The sequence below is a fragment of the Ursus americanus genome, chromosome 13, assembly GCF_024610735.1.
Source record: "Ursus americanus isolate L20-20 chromosome 13, mUrsAme1.1.p, whole genome shotgun sequence".
Lineage (NCBI taxonomy): Eukaryota > Metazoa > Chordata > Mammalia > Carnivora > Ursidae > Ursus > Ursus americanus.
In genome coordinates this window covers 39,239,376-39,259,631 of record NC_142139.1, presented here as the reverse complement: position 1 = coordinate 39,259,631, position 20,256 = coordinate 39,239,376, and the positions used below count along the sequence as shown (strand labels likewise).

The 20,256-nt window shown below is 35.0% G+C and overlaps 1 protein-coding gene across 4 annotated transcripts in view; it reads left to right on the top strand.

Annotated features, from left to right (window-relative positions):
* Positions 1-20,256, top strand: part of LRBA (LPS responsive beige-like anchor protein) — a 791,030-nt gene that overhangs the window by 353,291 nt on the left and 417,483 nt on the right. The gene's annotated exons all lie outside the window — the stretch shown is intronic.

Genomic DNA, 20,256 nt, shown 5'->3' with positions numbered 1-20,256 from the left:
TCTGATAATTTGGTTATATCCATATCCATCAATTCTGTGGCAGAGGCCACAGACTCATTATCTCTTCTTTGCTGGGGGGGGATTTCTTCTTCTCGTCATTCTGATGAGAAATAGCGTGGTTGCCCAGAGCCCCAGGCAGTGTGCACTTGTTTTATAGGGACCTTAGGGATGTGGGCTTCTTGATTTTTCAGCCTGCCTTCTGTGGGAGGGGGCGGCTGCGCTGATACGCAGGCAATCCTTTTTGGGTAGAGTCTCCCTGTCCCCTGGGAGGGGAGATGGTGATTGTCACAATGTGAGCTGTTATTTCCGGGCTTTTGTTCTCTGGCGGTTTTCTGTGGCTCTTCTGAGAGCCAGAGCAACAGTGGCCGAATCCCAGCTTCGGTCTCAGAACAGAGAGATCGCAGTCTGCTCTCCACTGACCCCTCTTGGCCTCTTTAACTCTTTCTGTCGGTGCTGCCAAAAGCCCTGCAGTGTCCCGGGTTGTGCACCCCACAGCCGGTGTCCCAGCCCTTACTTCCAGGGCCGGTAGGTCTCTGTCCTTTGTGTTTCTAATACTGCCAGCCGCCCCCCCCCCCCCCCCCCCCCAGTTCTCACATGCGCTCCTGAGCTTTCTGTTTCACTGTGGTTCGCGCGCACTCCAGAATGCTGGTTTTCAGTCTGGTTGTGGAGTGCTCCCGAGCTCTTGGTTTCAGTCTAGTTCGAGTGTGCGCTCCGGAGGTCCGGTTTTCAGTCTGGTCGCACACACGTTCCCGGGCGCACGGTCTCAGTCTGCTCTCTCGCGGGTGCCAGTCTTCAAGTCCAGTCCACTCGCCAGTGCAGGTGGCTACTGCTTCCCGGCGCCCGAGCATGGCGGCTCCCTCCCCCTTCCGTTTATCTTCCGATATCTCTGCTTGGATTCACAGCTCCCCGCATTGTACCTCAATACTCAGCGCTGGAGATGTTCATTTGTAGAGATCCAGATGTATCTTCTTGCATCTCAGGCTGATTCCTTGGGTTTTCAGGATGGTCTGGTACATATCCAGCTCGACTCGGGACCAGCTGAAAAAGGGGACCCCTACTCGTACGCCATCTTTTTCACAGTCCTTACTTTTATGTCATTTATAATCATAGGTTTTATAATACCCTATTCAGATTTCTTGCGTGTGCTTGTCTTAATCTGTTTGGATTTGTTAGCCTCCTCTGGTTAGAAACTGTCTTCTTTAATTCAGTGCTAAACCCATAGAAAGTACGTAGTCTTTGCCTTTGAATGTCAGAAATAAATCATGGTAGGAAGAAAACTAACATTCATTAGTGAAATAGTGGAGCTAGTATTTGAAATTTTAATTATATCTTTATTTAGAAGGTAGAATATATTTTAAAGGAACATTTCAGAGATTTATTTTTCTAAATCAGTGGGTTTAGCTTTCCTTTTATAAATTTCCGGTATAATGAGGTTACTTGAGTTTACAAAGCTATGGATATATTTGTGAAGTAGTTTGCAGTGTTTATCTACTGGACTTAATCCCAGAGGCAGAAAGAATAAGTAATAAGGGTTTTTCTTTTCACTGCAGAGACCAACCTTTTTTTCTTTTTTTCTTCCCTTATTATGTAAGTCTGACCTACCTTGACCTCATTTATAGTGTAGCCTCTATAAATTTGGTTCTTGATTAATGTTTTATTAGTGTAAATAACATGAAGATCTTTACAGACTGAGACTACAGCATAAGGTTTATTGGACTTGATGGTTATCATTAGCAAATCAATTACTTAGGTCAGACATAAGTAATTGTTATTTGGTAGAAATGTTTCTCTAAACTTACCTATTTGATAGGGTACTTTCTCTGTAAGTACATTGTTTTGATAGTTTTGAGTTCAATTATTGATATTTTTATGTAAACGGCAATCCACTTTAAACAAATTTATCTCTAGAAATAAAGTAATTAGTAATCATTGGCATAATTAAGTGATACTTCCTTGACTTTTTTTTTTACCAATATAAAAGAAAATATACATACATATAAAACAAGATTTCAGTTTAAAAACATTAACTTTCTACACTTATTGAACAAGAACATTGTTATTCCTGAATCATCATTTTGTTTATGGATGTTTTATGATATATCATTATTATCATCACTGTCATCTCTATTTACTTTTTACATGTGCAAGCAATTGGTCTAAAAGAGTCCTGATTTTCCTGAAAGGTACAGGTTCTTTTAAACAGTTTTTAATTCTTTAAAGAATTTTAAAGACTTCTTTAGAATGTTTGTGGTGCTGTGGTACCACATTAATAGGAAATAGGAAAGTCAGGTATCACCATTGCCTTTGACCTTCCTAATGAAATCTGAGGGTCATTGTTGTTATACTAGATTCATGTGTGGTAGGTCACATTATTATGTATATTTGGCTTCAGTTGATTTATTTGTGTACTTGATTTTGTTTTATATTACTTTTTCCTTCACTTTAAAAATGTATTTAATTGAAAAGTATATTTAATTACACTGATTCCAAAGAACTATTGCTTAAATTTTAAAATTAAATTCTTTATCAGTGAATCTTGAAAGTCATTTCTCATTTAGATAAAGAAGTTTAGATTTCATATTTTGCCTTTCATTTTATTCCTATTATTCTTAATTGGCTTTGTTGACATCTGAGACTTCTTAAAACTTCAGTATCTCAATATGGGTGTTAATTTTGCCGGCAGAAATAGATCCAGCTGTTAGGTAGCTTGCTTTCTTCCTGCCAGCCTCCCATCCCTTCAACTAATATTTTTTAGGGCATTTTAAGCTCCCGATGTTGTTCTAGGCAGCTGTAGTCATGACAGCTGCTCTTGAGCATTTCAAAGTCTTACAACTTTTGTGTTAGGAGGAACAATGCATTGGATACTGGGAAACAAACTGAGGGCTTCAGAGGGTAGGGGGGTGGGGGATTGGGATAGGCCGGTGATGGGTATTGAGGAGGACACATATTGCATGGTGCACTGGATGTTGTACACAAATAATGAATCATGGAACATTGCATCAAAAACTGGGGATGTACTATATGGTGACTAATATAACAAAATAAAAATTATTAAAAAAAAACTAAAAAACAAAACAAAAACAAAAAAACCAATGCATTGGATAAGTATTGGTAGTCCTGCATATTTGTCCTTGTTTTTGTCCTTATATTCTGAAGTTCTGAAAAATCAGTGCAAATTCCCAATAAATAAATTTTTTATAGCTTAAAATGCAAAGGAAATTCTGTGAAGTTTCTTTCTTGTTATGTAATTTCTTAATTTTTCTCTTATATTTTAAAGGGAAAAACAGATAACAGTTTCATTGGCTGAGCAAATTTTGGAAGCTTTTGCTAGTAAAAAGAAAAGTAGTAGAGTATAGAACCTGGTTTAAAGGTAGAATATTTGTTAAACATTTTCTTATAGTAAAAAATTTTAAAATGAATTTTCATCTTGAATTTTATAATTTGTTAAATATATGAGTAATTTAAAAATGACCTATAATCACAATATTGGGTTTAGTTTCCTAAAAATACACCATGAGAACTTCCATAGCCTTCTACGATTTTTCTCTGAGATCTGCTACTATGACTCTTATTTTTTTCATCCTTGAAAAGCACAATAAAGGGTAGATTATCCCACATCCTGTTGGGCACATTGCTTAATTATCCTCTGGGGATAGTCAGTATCTGCTTATTACAGCAATAATTCAGGCTTGTATCCCAATATGTAAATAGCCCTCATAAAAGACATAATGTTTCTAGTACTGATACACTTGTCTGTCTCTTCAAAATTCAACTGCTTAGATTGCACTTCTGCTTTCTGAGCATTCATTTAGTAGTTCCAGCATTTTCCTTCAGTCTAAATATCATAGATTCTTAATCAATGCCTGTGGAGTAAATGAAGAATGAATGAAAGGGAAGGTGAAGAGGGAATAGGGAGGTATGGAGGGAGAGAGGGTAAAATACATTTTACTCTGACCCCTTTGGGATGTATTTTGGGAAGAGACAGAGGTATTTGTTGCACTTAAGTAAACAGTGTGGCTAGGATATAGTCTTTTCTGAAATAAACAAAGATGAAATTTAAATTAAAGTGGAGTTTATCTCTTGGAAACTTTGCAGTGTTTTTTTAAAGGGCCATATGTATGTGAGATGATGTGTTTTATAGAAAAACTCAAATATTTTAAACATTTGTTTGGAAGTGATCCTATTTTAGAAGTACTTACTTCAAAGATATATTGAAAGGTACTTTCATCTCTATTTACTCTAACCCTGGATCTAATAATATAGAAGTTTGTATGGTTTGTTTAGAAAGAGGTATGTGCTATTCTTTACTCTTAAAGATTAGACTATTTAAATTAATGTTTATTATTTTGTGAAAATTTAATGACTTATTAAAGTGAGTTAGAATTTTCTCCCTTAATTATGATAAACATTTTCCTTCTTCATATGGTCAGATTATTTTCACTTTTAATTTTCCAGCTTGATCTCCATTTTCTGTGGTTACTTTTCAGGCTTGTTTTGTTCTGATTGAAAGAAAACAGTGGTGCTGCATTTAAGCTGTGTTTTTTACATGCTAAAAATGCTAAATTCCAGTAGGTTTCAGGGCTTTAGGTGTTGGGCAGTGCAGGATTTGTTGTTTAACCTTTCTCACCAAGGCCAAAGCATGCAACTTCCAGACAAGGGTGGTATGTTTGTGTAGAATTTTTATAGCCATATGCATTTTTAAAACTACAACAGTTTATGTATAAATGGAATCACTGTGTTAAATGAAAATGAATTCAGAAAAAAAGGGAGACAGATTGGGGTGGGAGAAAAAGGAAAGAAAGCTAAACACTGAGAAGAGTTAATTTATGATAAAATGAAGATAGAAATCGGCTCATTCGGAAAATATTTATGCACATCAGCTATGTGCTGGTCCGTGTTCTGGGTTCTGGGGATTTGAGAATGGACAGAATAGACATTCCTGCCCTCATGCAGTGTATTTTAATTAGCATGGGTAGACAGTAAAGAAATAAAAGAGTTTATATGATGTCGGAGGGTGATAAATGCTGTAAAATAAAACAGGGAGAGAAAGAATAGATACAATGTAGGGCAGAGGATGTTGCAGTTTTAAATAAGGTGGTCAGAGTAGAATCTAGAAGGTTAAGTTACTATGAAAGGTAAGCAATTGCTACTAGCAGTGAAGAGACAAAGGCAGTTATAGGAAAATGGAAGGTGATAGATATTTTGTAACAGGGAAATCCTAAACTGAGTTTGAAGTGGGGAGTAATCAGAGCTGTTTCCTACATTGTTTTGCTTTTATATATATATATTTGCTTATATATATATATATATATATATATATATATATATATATATACACATATATATATATATATATATCTCCTCGAGAATAAATTCTTTCATAGTCCTAAGAATTACTATCATCTAGAATATATATATATATTGCTTATATATATATATATATATATATATCTCCTCGAGAATAAATTCTTTCATAGTCCTAAGAATTACTATCATCTAGAACATGCCAGCTTGCTCACTGGTCGTTTTGCTTTCATTCTAGCCTTTCTACTACCATGAGTTACTGGGGGTTGCTGTGCAAAATAAATTTGGAAAAATAGGTTGATATCAGGCTGTGACATTCATGTTAAATTTGAAATTTATATTAAATTACTGAGCTCTTATATTTTCAGGAAGAAATAATTTTATGGAGTATTTGCTGTTTTCATTCCAGTAGTAAAATGTATGGCTACATTGTGATCTCCCTAATAAAAAGGATACTGACTTTTAGAAGTGGGTACCATCTGTGCTAGTTCTAAACTGAAGAAGATCTAGTTTTTTTTTTAAATATGTATGAGACCTGTTAAAGAATTTTGAAAACTGTTTAGAAATATTCTTTTGTCACCAGCCTGTTCTTTTTACAGCTTTAGGGTTGTGTATTCTATGTTAGACCCTTTGCATCTCTTACTCAAAGTTGTTACTAAGAGCTGTACCTCAGAAAGGAGTAAAGAAATATCAATTTAAAGATCTTTTTGATATTGAATTATTAAATATGCCATGTACGTGTGTGTATGTGTGTGAGGGGAGATGTGAGCAAGGAAGCATTTACATGGAGAGTTAGGTAATAATTCTGCAATGTAAAAAAGAGGACTGTTAATAAATATAGATATAATCTGAAGAGTGAGGTTTAGTAGTTGTCATGTTACTCCAGGAAGACTTTGGAAACACTTTTTTTTTTTTCCCTGCCAGAAATTGGGTTTGTGACTGTTCTCTGTAGTTAATTTTAAAGAAATCACATTTTTAGAAGAATTGCCAGTTCAGGAATATTGCTTCCATATTGCTGTTGTTAGGGTGCAGAAAAGTGGTAACTTTGCTATCAGTGGTGAAGATGTTTAGTAGAGAAAATCTGACAGTTTCTGCTAATGGGGGTCACAGAAAGCTCAGGAAACAGAACGGTAATATTGGAAAACTCTTGGTGAAAATGTGTGTATGTGCTTACCCAAGGTCTAGACTAGTATAATCAGATGTGGACAATGGGCTGTAATGTAGTTATGGGAGATGGTTGTCATCATTACTGTTATTTATTGAGCCTCTAGTGTGAATCTTTTCTAGTTGGTCACTTGATAGGGCTGTTTGTTTCCTAAGGCTGACACAAGCATTTTTTTTCTCCTTGCACTGTAGGTATAAATTATACATAGTTTTTCTTCTTAATATTAAAATATGTGAATCATTTTGTGCACTGCATTTAGAGGTTTAATCTACTATACAGTGAACCTAATGTTTTGAAAGTGCTTATTATAATTAAAACTTTATCTCTAATCTTATTGGAAATAATAGTTTGTACAACTGTTAGATAAAATTACAGTTGCTAAATGCTTTATAATTTGTATATTTAGGAAAATATGCATATAGATGGAAAAAGAATTGGTCCCTTAGAAAAGCAAAAAGAAAACCCCTATTCATTTAGGTATCTTATTACTTTAATTTGTCAAGTCATTTTTATTTTTCCATAATGAAAGGAAAAGTCGTATTTGTGTGTCTAAATGGGAGGCCTGTGATTTAAAAGCATTTTGTAAATTATGAAGTAAAAAAGTGCTTCCTTTCTTGCTTGTAATATTAAATACCTTATACATATCCTAGTCAAATTTCATAATATTAAGGTTAGACAGTAATATTCTGTATGATGCAGTGAAAATGTTCCAAACTTAAAATTCTGATATATTTATGTCTAACCTATAAGCTCTAGAGTTTTGCTTTTAATTACTTAGATAAATTTAGATACTTGAGAATATTTACTTTAAAGCATTGCCACAAACTATCCATTTATCAAATAATGACTGTGTATAGCCTACCTACATAGTACCTCTTAAGTGCTATGGTTGATTAAAAAAGAATAATTAAATGATGTGTTTTTTCAATCAGCTGTGGTCTGATAGTAAGAATAAAGGAATAGCAATCAGGGGCGTCTGGGTGGCACAGCGGTTGAGCGTCTGCCTTCGTTATGGGATCGCGCCCCACATCAGGCGGCTCTGCTATGAGCCTGCTTCTTCCTCTCCCACTCCCCCTGCTTGTGTTCCCTCTCTCACTGGCTGTCTCTATCCTGTCGAATAAATAAATAAAATCTTAAAAAAAAAATAAAGGAATAGCAATCAAATAGACTTTTTCTGATGTTGTATAAACAGGTATATACCATATATACATATATATGTAAAATAAACATTAGGTATAAGATTTACAAAAGTAGAAGTTTTTGTAGAATAGAATTGCAGAATATTACTCAGAGGGTAAGAGGATTGAATTGAATCTTACCGAAATTGAGATTTTGGATATAAAGAAAGGACAAAATAATGGGTTTGAGGGTGGTTTTGGCACTCATTTTCTATCATTTGTTTAGTACCTATTTATTTATTGTATCGTACATGCCAGACACTCTTGTGGAGTCTGAGGATAAAGCTGTGAATAAGATTCAACTGTCATGGAGGAGAGGATAAATAATAAACAAGTTAGTGAACAAATAATTCAGATAGTAATGCTTAGAGGAAAACAAAGCAGGATTATGTTATGAGAGTGAAGAGGGGAAAGTTTATCGGGAGGCCCATATATTGAGTGTTTAGAGAAGATTTGTGAGGTAACACTTGATTCGAATGAAGAAAAGTAAACAGTCTGAGATTTAGTTCATAACATTTTAAGCTGAGGAAATAGCAAAAACAAAGGCCTTGAGGAGGGAATGATGTTTATTATTGAAACAAAAGGCTGGAGTGGCTGGAACAAAATGAGTAAGGGAGAGGGGTTGAGAAATGTTAGAAGTATTGAGGTTTCAGATCACATTAGACCCTGTAAGAGGGGTTAAGAAATTTGGGTTTAATCTTGTTTAGTAAGAATACATTGCAGAGTTTTAAGGAGAGGAGTGGTGTGATACGACTTTTTGTTTTGGTTTTGTTTTTTTGATGGTGACATTTAACTTAAAGTGTTTTCTAATTTTAATTTATTTTTAAGGTAGATTTTACCATCTTAACCATCTTAAAGTGTAAGGTACAGTAGCATTAAGTATATTCACATTGTTCTGCCACTGTCTCTACCATCTCCCGAACTCATTTTATCTTGCAGAACTGAAACTTTACACCCATTAAGTAACTTCCCATTCCTCCCTCCCCACCAGCCCCTATACAGCAGTGCACTTTCAGTCTCCATGAATTTGAGTACTTTAGGTTCCTTGTATAAGTGGAATCATACAGCATTTGTCCTCTGGTGTCTGGCTTTATTTACTAGCATAATGTCTTCAAGATTCATCCATGTTGTAGCACATGTCAGAATTTCCCTTTATTTCATTGTATCTATATACCACATTTTATTATTCATTCATCCATTGGTGTACACTGGGTTGCTTCTGCCTTTTGGTTTTTGTGAATAATGCTGCTAGTCTCTGCTTTCAGTTCTTCTGACTATAAACCCAGAAGTGGAATTGCTGGATCGTATGATCCATATATGATTATATTTTAATTTTTTTGAGAAATTGCCATACTGCTTACCTTAGTGGGGGCGCAATTTCACATTTCCACCAACAGTGCATAAGAATTTCAATTTCTCCATATCCTTGCTAACTTTAATTATTTAATCCTAGGGCTTATTTAAATGGACTTAGGTGCTATTTATTAAAGTGGAAAAAAGTGAGGTAGAGATAGGGAAAGAGGTTTTTTTCAGAATGGGTAGGTAGAATCAAGAGTTCTAGTTTGAAAATGTTAAATTTGAAATGCCCATTGGTTATTCATGTGAAGATTTCACTTAGACAGTTGGTTATATGAGTTGAAAATACAGGGAACCAAGAGAGCAGGGTTTGAGGTACAGGAACCAGCATGTAGGTGAGATTTAAGGGTCACCGGATGGATGAGATAATTTGGATAGAGAAAAGGGCACAGAACTGAGCTGTGGGACACAACAAAATTTAGAGGTAGTATGGAGAAGGAGACAGGAAAGGAGAAAGTGAAGAAGCAGCTAGTAAGTAGGAGGAAAACCAGGAAACTGCTATATCATGTTGAAGAAGATAGAAGAAAATGTTTTAAGAACTGTAAGGTACTTATCACAGGTAATTTACTATTTGCATGTAGTCCCACCTTCCTATGTGAGATGGTAAACTCCTTGTGAACAGTTTTATGCATCTTTGTATTCCTCACATTTAATAGCCTAGAATTGCCTGGCATCGATGAGTATTCAAAGAATTTATTTTCTGGACAAACACTGCCGGACACCATCTATGCCCTGGGGATATAAGGATAAATTATATAGGGTTGGTTCAATCTAGAATGTAAGATAATTGAGATGGTTTCATACAGAATGATACAATGGAATAAGTACCACAAAAGAGGCATGCACACCTTGGTAGAGGTTTAGTTCTGTGAAGGGAAAACAGATGTAAGCTCAGGAAAGGTTTTATATAGTTAGTTGACTTTTGAGTTTTGCTTTGAAGGATTAGTAAAATAGGCAAGATGGAATAAGAAATGAGGTCATTCCTGGCTGAGAGAATAGTAGGAACAGATGCAAAGAGGTGTAAAATACAGGGTGTAATGTTTGAGAAAGCAGTCTTAGAGTATAAAGGAGTAGCAGAAGCGAGGCTGGTTTCTAAGCCATGCAGAGGTATTAGCTCTCTCTTATAGATCTTGGGAAGGTAGTTAAAACTTTAAAAAGTATACTGTGATGATCAGGTTTTCATTTTGGAAAAATAACTTTGGTGAAGCATTGGCTACAATAATAAGACTAATGGAAAGAAGTTTGATTGGTGGCTATTGTAATAATTGCAGCCATGATATTGAGTACCTGAGGGGCACTGGAAAATGTTACAAAGAGAAACAGCTTTTTAAAAAAAAATAGAGAGATTTTATTTATTTGAGAGAGAGTGAGCAATCGAGAGAGAGCACAAGCAGGGGGAGCTGCAGGCAGAGGGAGAAGCAGGCTCCCCGCTAAGCAGGAAGCCCGGCGCGGGGCTCCTTCCCAGCACCCTGAGATCATGACCTGAGCCAAAGGCAGCAGTTTAACCAACTGAGCCACCCATCGCCCTGAGAAACAGCTTTTAGAGTTATTGCATAGGTAGAATAGACAGTTGTCCACTGGAGTGAAGGATGATGAAGAAGGAAGAGTCAAATATGATATTTCTAGCTTCAGTAACTGGGTAAGTAGTGATGATGTTAGCAGGGTAGAGAGGAAAGAATGAATGATCTCTGAATAAGGGCCTTGTTTAATAAAGTATGGTATATTCTATCCACAGAATTTTTTTTAGCTAAAATAAACAGGTTTGTTTAGTATGACTCCTTCAGTGTTAAAAAATATTTTTACAAACAAGCACATAGACATGTATATATACATATACAAATTACTCTAAATGTACTTGTGCAGAGATAACCATGTATGTTTCTATTTGTTTAGAAATATGTAGACAAGAACATAAAACCTTAGTGGTGGTGGCTTCTGAGACATGGACAGGAAAGAGGGTCTGGGGGCTTTCAGTTGTTGCTTCATTTTTAAAGTGTGGCATGATGTGTTTTTCTTTTTACAACATATATTACTTGTATGCTAAAGCACCAAAAATAAAAAAGAAGACATCATCAAGACAGAACATTGTCTATCTATCCTATATATTCTATCTATCTACTCTGTTTATCTGTTTCTGTGGTAAGTGTCCATCTTGAAAAATAAACATGAAAGAGTGTTTTGGTATTCTTCAAAATATAGCACTTTTTAAAAATCTCTTCATGACTTTGTTCATACTGTTGTCTGGAATGTCCTTGCCTCTCCTTGTTGCTTTTGCCCTTTATTTAAGGCTCATCTTTATGCTTTGGCTCTCTATTGGTGTGTGGGTTTTTTTTTTTTTTTTTTTAAGATTTTATTTATTTGAGAGAGAGTATGAGCAGGGGGAGGGGCAGAGAGAGAGGGAGAAGCAGACTCTCCGCTGAGTAGGGAGCCTGAACACAGGGCTCCATCCCAGGACCCTGAGATCATGACTTGAGCAGAAGGCAGATGCTTAACCAACTGAGCCACCCAGGCACCCTATCTATGGGTATTTTTTAAATTTAAAATTTTTTAAAAATTTTGAGGCATACATAATCATTTTTGCTTCTACTGAACTAGGATAGCATATGTGTTCCTATGTAGTAATTATTTTATTATCTCTTGCTGCCTAACAAATTACCACAGACATTGCAGTTTATTATTTATTTACTTATAAATATTTTTTGGAGAAAGAGAGAGCACAGTGGCATGGAGTAGGGGTGGGGGAAGGGCAGAGGGAGAAGGAGAAAGAAACTCAAATGGACTCCTTACTGAGCACAGGGCTCCATCTCACCATCCTGAGATCATGACCCAGAGGTAACAACCTGAGCCAGAAGCAAGAGTCAGATGCTTAATTGTGCCATCGAGGTGCCCTTGAAGTTTAAAATAACATATAATTCATCTTATAATTTTTGTGTGTCAGGTGTTTGGGTACAGCTCAACTGGATACTCTACTTAGAATTCCCCACATCTGTAAAGGTGTTGGCCAAGCTGTGTTCCTCTCTGGAACTTGGATTCCTCTTCCAAGCTCACATTGCTGTTGGGATAATTTAGTTTCTTTCACTTTTAAGACTGAGGTCTGCATTTTCTTGCTTGCTGTCACTAGCATCCAATCTCAGCTCCTATAGGCTGCCTGTAGCACTTTGTCATATGGTCCTCTCACAACATGGTAGCTTACTTTTTCAAGGATGGCTGGAGAATTTTTCTGGTCTGCTAAAGCAGAGCCTTCTAATGTAACATGTCACAGGAATGACTGTCCCTTTACCTTTCCTGTGTAAAGTAACCTATTTAAGGAATGACTGTCCCATCATTTTTGCTATATTCTGTTTCCTAGAAGCATGTCCCAGATTTTGCCCAGATTAAATTCAGTAGGATGGGATAGAAGACCTACCTTGGAGTTTTTTTTAATCACAGCATATATTAGAGTTTAAAGCTGGAAAGAAACTCAGAGTATTCTCTTCTCCCTAACTAAAATACAAGAAAAGCTTGTCTCTGGTGCTTAGCCTAGTCTTTTTAGCATAGCAGGTGTTGCATAGATATGTGATAGTGATTCGAAAGACAGAGGGAATTACGTACAAACATGTTCAAGATCAGAAGACATATTCAGTTATAGTGTAGATGAAATGATTAAGGCTTGATTTTTAGGACATCAGCTGTGAAATACAGAGCACAAATTAAACCTGAAAATATTACAAAGAAATACTGACAATGTTTGCTGATTGATTAGGGGCCGTAGGAAGGTAGTAGGGAAGAGGGAGGAGACGAGAGTAACTTTGAGGTTGCTTGGTTAGGGACTGGGAGGATGGTGTGTCTTTGACTAATCAATTCAATTAATGTTTGAGTGCTGTGAGGCAATATATTGATGTTTCACAATGTGGTTTTTGGTCTCTGGGGAGAAACTAAGAAGCACAAACCAGTATTTCACGTTTATACTCATGAAAGCCCTTGCTTTCTCTATTTGTAGAGTCATAGGAAGTTATTCATTAGCTGATTTTAAACTTTCACTAGGGATTGTTTTTTTTATCTGTAATGTCTGAATGTGTGCTGTTTAATAGCATTTGAAAAATACCCTAATGATCTTATCCCAAAATCGTAAGACATTGCATTAACTTCTTAAAGTGGCTGGGTTACAGTTTTGGGATAATGGAGAGGGCCTGACAGATTTAGAATCAAATTATAAATAGTGTGTATGAACTTAATAGAGATATGGAGGGTCACCCTGGTGGCTCAGTTCTTGGTTTTGGCTTAGGTCATGATCTCAGGGTCGTGAGTTCGAGCCCTGAGTCAGACTCTGTGCTAGGCGTGGAGTCTTCTTGAGATTCTCGCTCTCCCTCTCCTTCTGCTTTTCCTCCCACTCGTGAACATGTGCTCTCTTTCTCAACAAAACAAAGCAACAACCAAACAGTGTTAGGGAAAAAGTGGTAGAAGAGCAGCAAGCCTTTCTATTTTCTTTAAAGATCTTCTGTTTTTCTTTCTTTTAATTATTCCTTATTGTAAAACTTCAAAGAATAGAGAAATTCAAGGAGGAAAGCATACAGCCCGACTTTCTAGAGCAGGGTCTGGCATTCTTTTTTGTAAAGGGCCATATAGTAAATATTTTAGACTTCGCAGGACATATAGTCTCTGTCACTGCTACTCAACTTGTTGCAGTTATGATGTTAGAACCACTATAGATAATAAACAAATGGGCATGGCTTTGTTCCAATAAATTTTATTAACAAAAACTGTTGGCAGGCCAGATTTGGCCCATAGACCCTATTTTGCTGACCTCATTCTAGGTAAATGGCAGGTTGGTGTATCTTCTTTCATATTTTTCCCAAACTCCTATTGTACATAATATTCTTTTAATTTTCTTTTCTCACTTAACAATATTTTGTAGTAATCCTTTTGTTGTCAACTCAGAAGAATCTATCTCATTATAGGTTTGCATATTTTGGTTCTTTAGTTTTTCACTTTTATAAACAGTGTTTTAGTGAAATTCCTTGTACACACACATATATTTCTGTACTTGTGGGAATACATTCATATGGTAACTTAGGAGAAGTGTAATGATTGCTTTGTATCAAAGTCTATGCATTATAATGATGTTTTGATTAAAATATTGCTACAAAGACAAGTACCCCATGCAATGAGGATGGGTTCCCGTTATCTGTTTATAGATGTGCCATTGTTGATAACTGGTGTTGGGTCTAACTTTTGTAGGTAGACATTGTCTAGTTGCAGTTTGGTCACTTAGGCTATTAAATTAAAAAAATAATCCTAATCCTGCCCAGTCTTTCTTTCCAATTCCTTTTCAAGAAGGAAGTTTAGAAGACCTATACATAGCAAACTTGTTCTAGAAGCATTGCATTTATATGAAATGAATCATTGTGTTAGTATTCATCGTAGGTAAATGGCGTTGTAGAAGTATTCATCAAAATAAGACAATTGTTCATAAACACAAGGTATTTTGCTGGGAAGTTTAGAACTGTTATCATTACTAAAGTTCCATATGAGTCATTACATGAAGAGGTCTTAAGTAGCACCAAAGGTAAACCCGCTTTTAAACTCTTGCCTTCTAATATCGTAGATGAGTTTAAAAAATCTTTATATACAAGATGATTCATATAGTATATATTCTTTTGTACTGTTGCCTAACATTGTTAGTGAAATTAATTTTGTTATGTATAGCATTAGTTGGTTCTTTGGGTACTGCTTAGTATTTTCTTATATGAATATCCTATTTTAAAAAATTCATTTCACTGTTAGTGGGCATTTGAGTAGTTGCTAGTCTTGGCTATTATAAGTAAAGTTGCTATAAACCTTTTCTTCATGTATTTTGTGATTATGACAGTCCCTGTTGCTTCATATCCTTGCCAGAATTTGATAGTACCTTTTTTTTTAAAATATGTAATTCTGGTGGGATGTAGTATAGCTTATGGTTTTATTTGTATTTCCCTGGTGACTATTAATCTTGAGAACCTTTTCATGGATTTATTTGCCTTTTGGAAATCTTTTGTGAAGTGCTTATTTGTGTACTTTGCTCATTTTTTAAAATTTTGATTATTGTCTTTTCTTTATTTGTAAGAATTTCTTATATATTTAAGATATAAGTTCCTTGATGACTCTTAAATATTCCGAATGTATTCTCCCTTCTGTAGGTTTGTCTTTTAATTCTCTTAATGGTGGCTTTCATAAGCACAGATCTTTACGTTTAAAGAAGCGCAGTTTATCGATATTTTTCTTTATGTTGTATTTTGTGTTTTTTTTTAAAGAAATCTTTAAGTTATTAAAGATACTATTGTATGTGATCTTATGAAAGCTTCTAGTATTGTTTAGGTCTTGTCTATGATCCATTTGGAATTGATTAGTTTGTTACGGCTTGAGATTGAAGTCAAGGTTAATTTTGTTCATATGATTGATTGATCCAAGACCAGTATTGAAAAGTCCCATCTTCTTCCTCCTTATTGCAAAAGTACCTTTATCTTAAATCTGGTGAGCTTATATGTATGAGTGTGTTTCTGGATGTTCTCTTCTGATTCCTCTTTGCCCCAGTACTACACTGTCTTGATTAATGTATCATTATAATAAGTCCTAATATTTGGTGGTATTAGTCCTCTGTTAAGATTATGATTGTTGTTATCCCTCCTCTTTCCTCCTCCTCTTTCAGAATGTCTCAGCTGTTCTTTTTTCTTTACATTTTCATATAACTGTTAGAATCAACTTGTCAGATTCCATAGAGAGACCTGCTAGAATTTTGAATGGAATTTGTTATAGCTGTACATCACTTTGTGGAGAATTGATTGAGCCTTTCACTTTTACTTTCATGAACATGGTGTAGTCCTTCTTTAATTTCTTTTAGTGTTCTTTAACTTCCCTCAGCATTCTTTTTGTTTATATATAGAATTCTAGACATTTGGTTAGTTCCTACATATTTTGATGATTTTTAATGCTTTTCAAAGTAGTACTTAAAATTATTTCCACTTTTTGGGTAACCATTAAGTAGAGTGTAGTAGATTTTTCTTTTCTTTTTTTTTTTATAATTTTTATTTTGTTATATTAGTCACCATACAGTACATCCCCAGTTTTTGATGCAGTGTTCCATGATTCATTATTTGCATGTAACACCCAGTGCACCATGCAATATGTGTCCTCCTTAATACCCATCACTGACCTATCCAATCCCCCATCCCTCTCCCCTCTGAAGCTCTCAGTTTGTTTCTCATAGTCCACAGTCTCTCATGGTTCATTCCCCCTTCTGGTTACCCCCCCTTCATTCTTCCCTTCCTTCTCCTACCGATCTTCCTATTTCTTATGTTCCATAAGTGAGTGAAACCATATGATAATTGTCTTTCTCTGCTTGACTTATTTGTCAGTGTAGTAGATTTTTCTATATTTTGTATATCACTTGAAGTGACCTCGATCACTTCAATCTAGTGATCTTTCTAAATTCAATTATTTTTTAATTGTTTACATATTCTTTTGGATTTTATTAGTTTTTTGAAAGAACCAACTTTCTGTTTATTGATTTTCTAAAGTGCATTTTTATTTCATATTTAATTAATTTCTACTCTGTGTTTTTCATTTTCAGTATAATGAATTTTCTGTAATCTATTTCTCATTTCTTCAGTTGAGTGCTTAGGTAATTTATTTTCAGTTTCTTCTTTCTTTATTCAGTGTGTAAATTTCTCTCCTTAGATTTAGCAAAATCCCACATGTTTTAATTTGTTGTTTTCATTATCTTTTAGTTCAAAGTATTTTCTAATTTCCATGATCATTCTTCTTTGATGCATGGGTTATTTAGAGGTGTATTCATAATTTTCAAATACTGGTGGGAACAAGTGTTATTCCTTACTGCTGTGTCAACAATATTACCAAAATCTGGCCTTAAAGAAACATGCATTTATTATCTCATAGTCTCTGTTGGTTAGGATTCTGGGCATGGCTTGTCTGGCCCCTCTGCTTCAGGTTCTTTTATTAGGCTGTAGGTAAGCTGTTTGTGGGCTGCAGTCTGATTTGATGTTTGATTGAGGAAGTATCAGCTTCCAAGTTCATGTGTTGGCAGGATTTAGTTCTTTGTGAGTTGATGGGAGTGAGTCTCAGTTCCTTGCTGGTGGTTGTCTGAAGGCTGTACTCTGCTTCTTGCCAGTGGACTTCTCCATAGGGCAGCTCATAACATGGCAGCTTTCTTTTAGCTAAGCTGTCAGGGTGGAGATTGAATAAAGAGAGACTGCTAATAAGATGGAAGTTTGAATCTTATTTAATGTAATAATGGAAATGATATTTCTTCAGTGTTGCTATGTTTTATTGCTTGGAGGCATGCATTAGCTCCTGTCTACAGTCTTGGAGAGGATTACATAAGGCTGCAGATACCAGAAGGTTGGGAAATTTGAAGGCCATCCTGGAGTTTCTTTGTACAGAATGTTCTATTTTTTTTTTTTCTCGTTTAGTTCTACTGTGTCAGAGAATGTACTGAGTATGATTTCTTGCTTTGAAATTCATTACAGATTTCTTTATGACCCCACATTTTGCCTGTTTTGTATATGATCCATGTTTCCATGATAAAAATATTTATTCTTCACTTAGTGGGTGTAATGTGATATATGTGTCCATTTCATCAGGTTTGTAATCACACTGTTAAAATATGCTATAGCTTTGTATCTTCTGCACCTAGTTGTAAGTCTTATTCTTAGGAACGTACAAATATAGAGTCTCAAAATTCTGAATTTCTATCTTTCTGGATCATTCATCTTATCATTGGAAGTATTTATTTCTTTATCTCTAATTTTGTTTCTTAAAGCCAGATTTTTCTTATATTAATAAAGGTACATTAGTCTTCTTTCACTATTTTTTAAATTGTTTATCTTTTTGAAAGATGACTTTCAGCATTTGTACAACCTTATATTGAAACTGTGTTATGTTTAAACAGCACATACTTTTAAAAAAATGTACCAGACAGTAATTGTATCATTTAATCTGTTCACTTTCTATATATTCCTGATGTATTTAGGTTAAAACTTAACTTTTTATTATCTGTGTCCTTTTTAGTTGCTCCATGATTTGTGTGTTTCTTTTTTTTTTCTTCTTTTTAAGCTAAATGTTTTTTGTTATTCAGTTTTTTTTTTTTCCCCTATAGTGTGTGGGTTATACATTATTTTAGATACCTTCTGTGGTTGCCTGGGCATGGAAACATAAATATTAGGGTTGTTAACATCTAAATAAATTGGTTCTTTCACCAGTTCATGGACATGAAAGAACATTACAACACTAATTCCTTTTAATTTCTCTTGCTTTGAGTGCTATTTTATATTTTAACATGATGATATTTTTGAATTTTAGAAGTCATTATTATAATTGTTACATTCAGTATTCTTTTAAGTTTACCCATCTTGACTTTTTCTTTTGTTTTCTACCTCCTTGTGTTAAATCAATCTGATATTATGTTCCTTGTCTGAAAAACTCCCTTTAATGTGGGTTGTCTATTGACAATTTCTCTCTTTTGTTTGTCATTAAATGTGCTTATTTTGCTTTTGCCTGAGGAGAAAAAATTTTCCTCTATCCTCGAAGGTTCTTTCGTTGGGGGCCTGTGAATCAAACTGACAAAAGACAGGCTGGCAAGAGAAAAGACATTTTTTTAAATTCAATAACTTTTAAGAGAATTCATAGAAAAATGTGACTCAAGAAGGAGGTTAAATTTTGAGGCTTTATACCATCTTAATAGGTGAGGGTGAAGTGAGACGGAAGAAAGAAGGGCATTTAGGGAAAACAAATGACTTTAAGGAAAGATAAATGGACCCTTAGGAGAATAGATGGGAGATAAGATAGTTTTGTGACAGTGTCCCTTTAGGCAATTTCCTATCCAGGTACTGACTTTTTTTTTTTTTCCTAATAATTTTTTATTATGTTAGTCACCATACAATATATCCTTAGCAGGTGCTGACTTCTAAGCCTCTAGGTAATAAGGAGTCGTTCTTTCCTGGTTGTGAAACTTCGGTGGAGAGGACTTGTGACAGATGAATTCTTTTGCGAGACTCCGCTTCTAGGCAGATAAGGGGAGTTCAGGAAAAAGACTCTTCACAGTGGTGTATTTTAGATACTTTCACTTTCATTGTTAAAAGATGTTTTTGGGGTCTGTAGGATTCTTAGTTAGCTGCTATTTTTGTTTAGCACTTGATAGAGGTCATTGTTTTCCTACCTGGCTACCATCAGTCTTATTCTTGTTGTTTTGAAGGCATGTAGGTGGCCTTACCTCTTCCACTTTTGCCCTCCCTCTGGCTGTTAAGATTTTTTTCCTTTGACAGTTTTATTATGATATAATTAGGGGTGGTATTCTTTGATCCTGCTTGGAGTTTGTAGCACTTCAACATATGGCTCAATGGCTTTTCCCCCCAATTTAAAAAAAATATTTCCCATTATCTCTTCAAATATTGTTCTTTTTGAATTGTCTTTTTTCTTTACTCCAGATACACTGATGTTAGACCTTTCTACCATGTTCCGTATGTCTGTTATTTATTTGGTTAAGTTTTCATCATTTTTCTTACCATGGTTCTGTTTAGTTGTCATTGACCTTCTTCTGTTTAGTTGTCATTGACCTTCTCTTCAGTTAAGTACTTCTTTATTTGAGTTTAATAAGCTGGTAATTCTATTCTTAATTTCATATTTGTTTTGCTTAGTAGTTTAACAGTTTCCAATCTCTACTGGAATTCTTTTTCTTAGAATCTGTTCTCCTGAACTGTAACTACATTTATTTCAGTGTTCACATGTGAAACTTTACTATCTTGATTGTCCTGAGTTGTCTTCTATTTGGTTTTCATTCCTTCATTGTTGTCTCTTTTTATTCCTCTTGATTGGTGATTGACTTTTAGAAATTTTATTTAAAATTACAGGGGTAAATGTAAGTCTCTAGCTGATGATATCTTTTGATTTCTGATTACCAGTTAGTTTAGGTGCTGATTATGTTAATTTAGGACTGAGGTGATTCAAGGCTGGAGTTCTTTAAATCTTTGTGAGAGTTTGCCTTATTTCCAGTTTGCTTGGAATATAGTTCTCCTGTGTTGGTATGTCTATTTCTTTTCTCTTTACCTTGTGAGATTTTGAAATTTTTGTTTAGCTTTTTGGTTCCCTCATAATCTAAGTACAAATCAGTATAATGTTGTTTGAGAGTCTGTTTTAGTAGTCTTTGAGGACTGTTCTATACTGTTTCCTAGGGTATACTTGGGTTCCTTCTCTAAGCCTGGATAATCTACTAGGATATCTCCG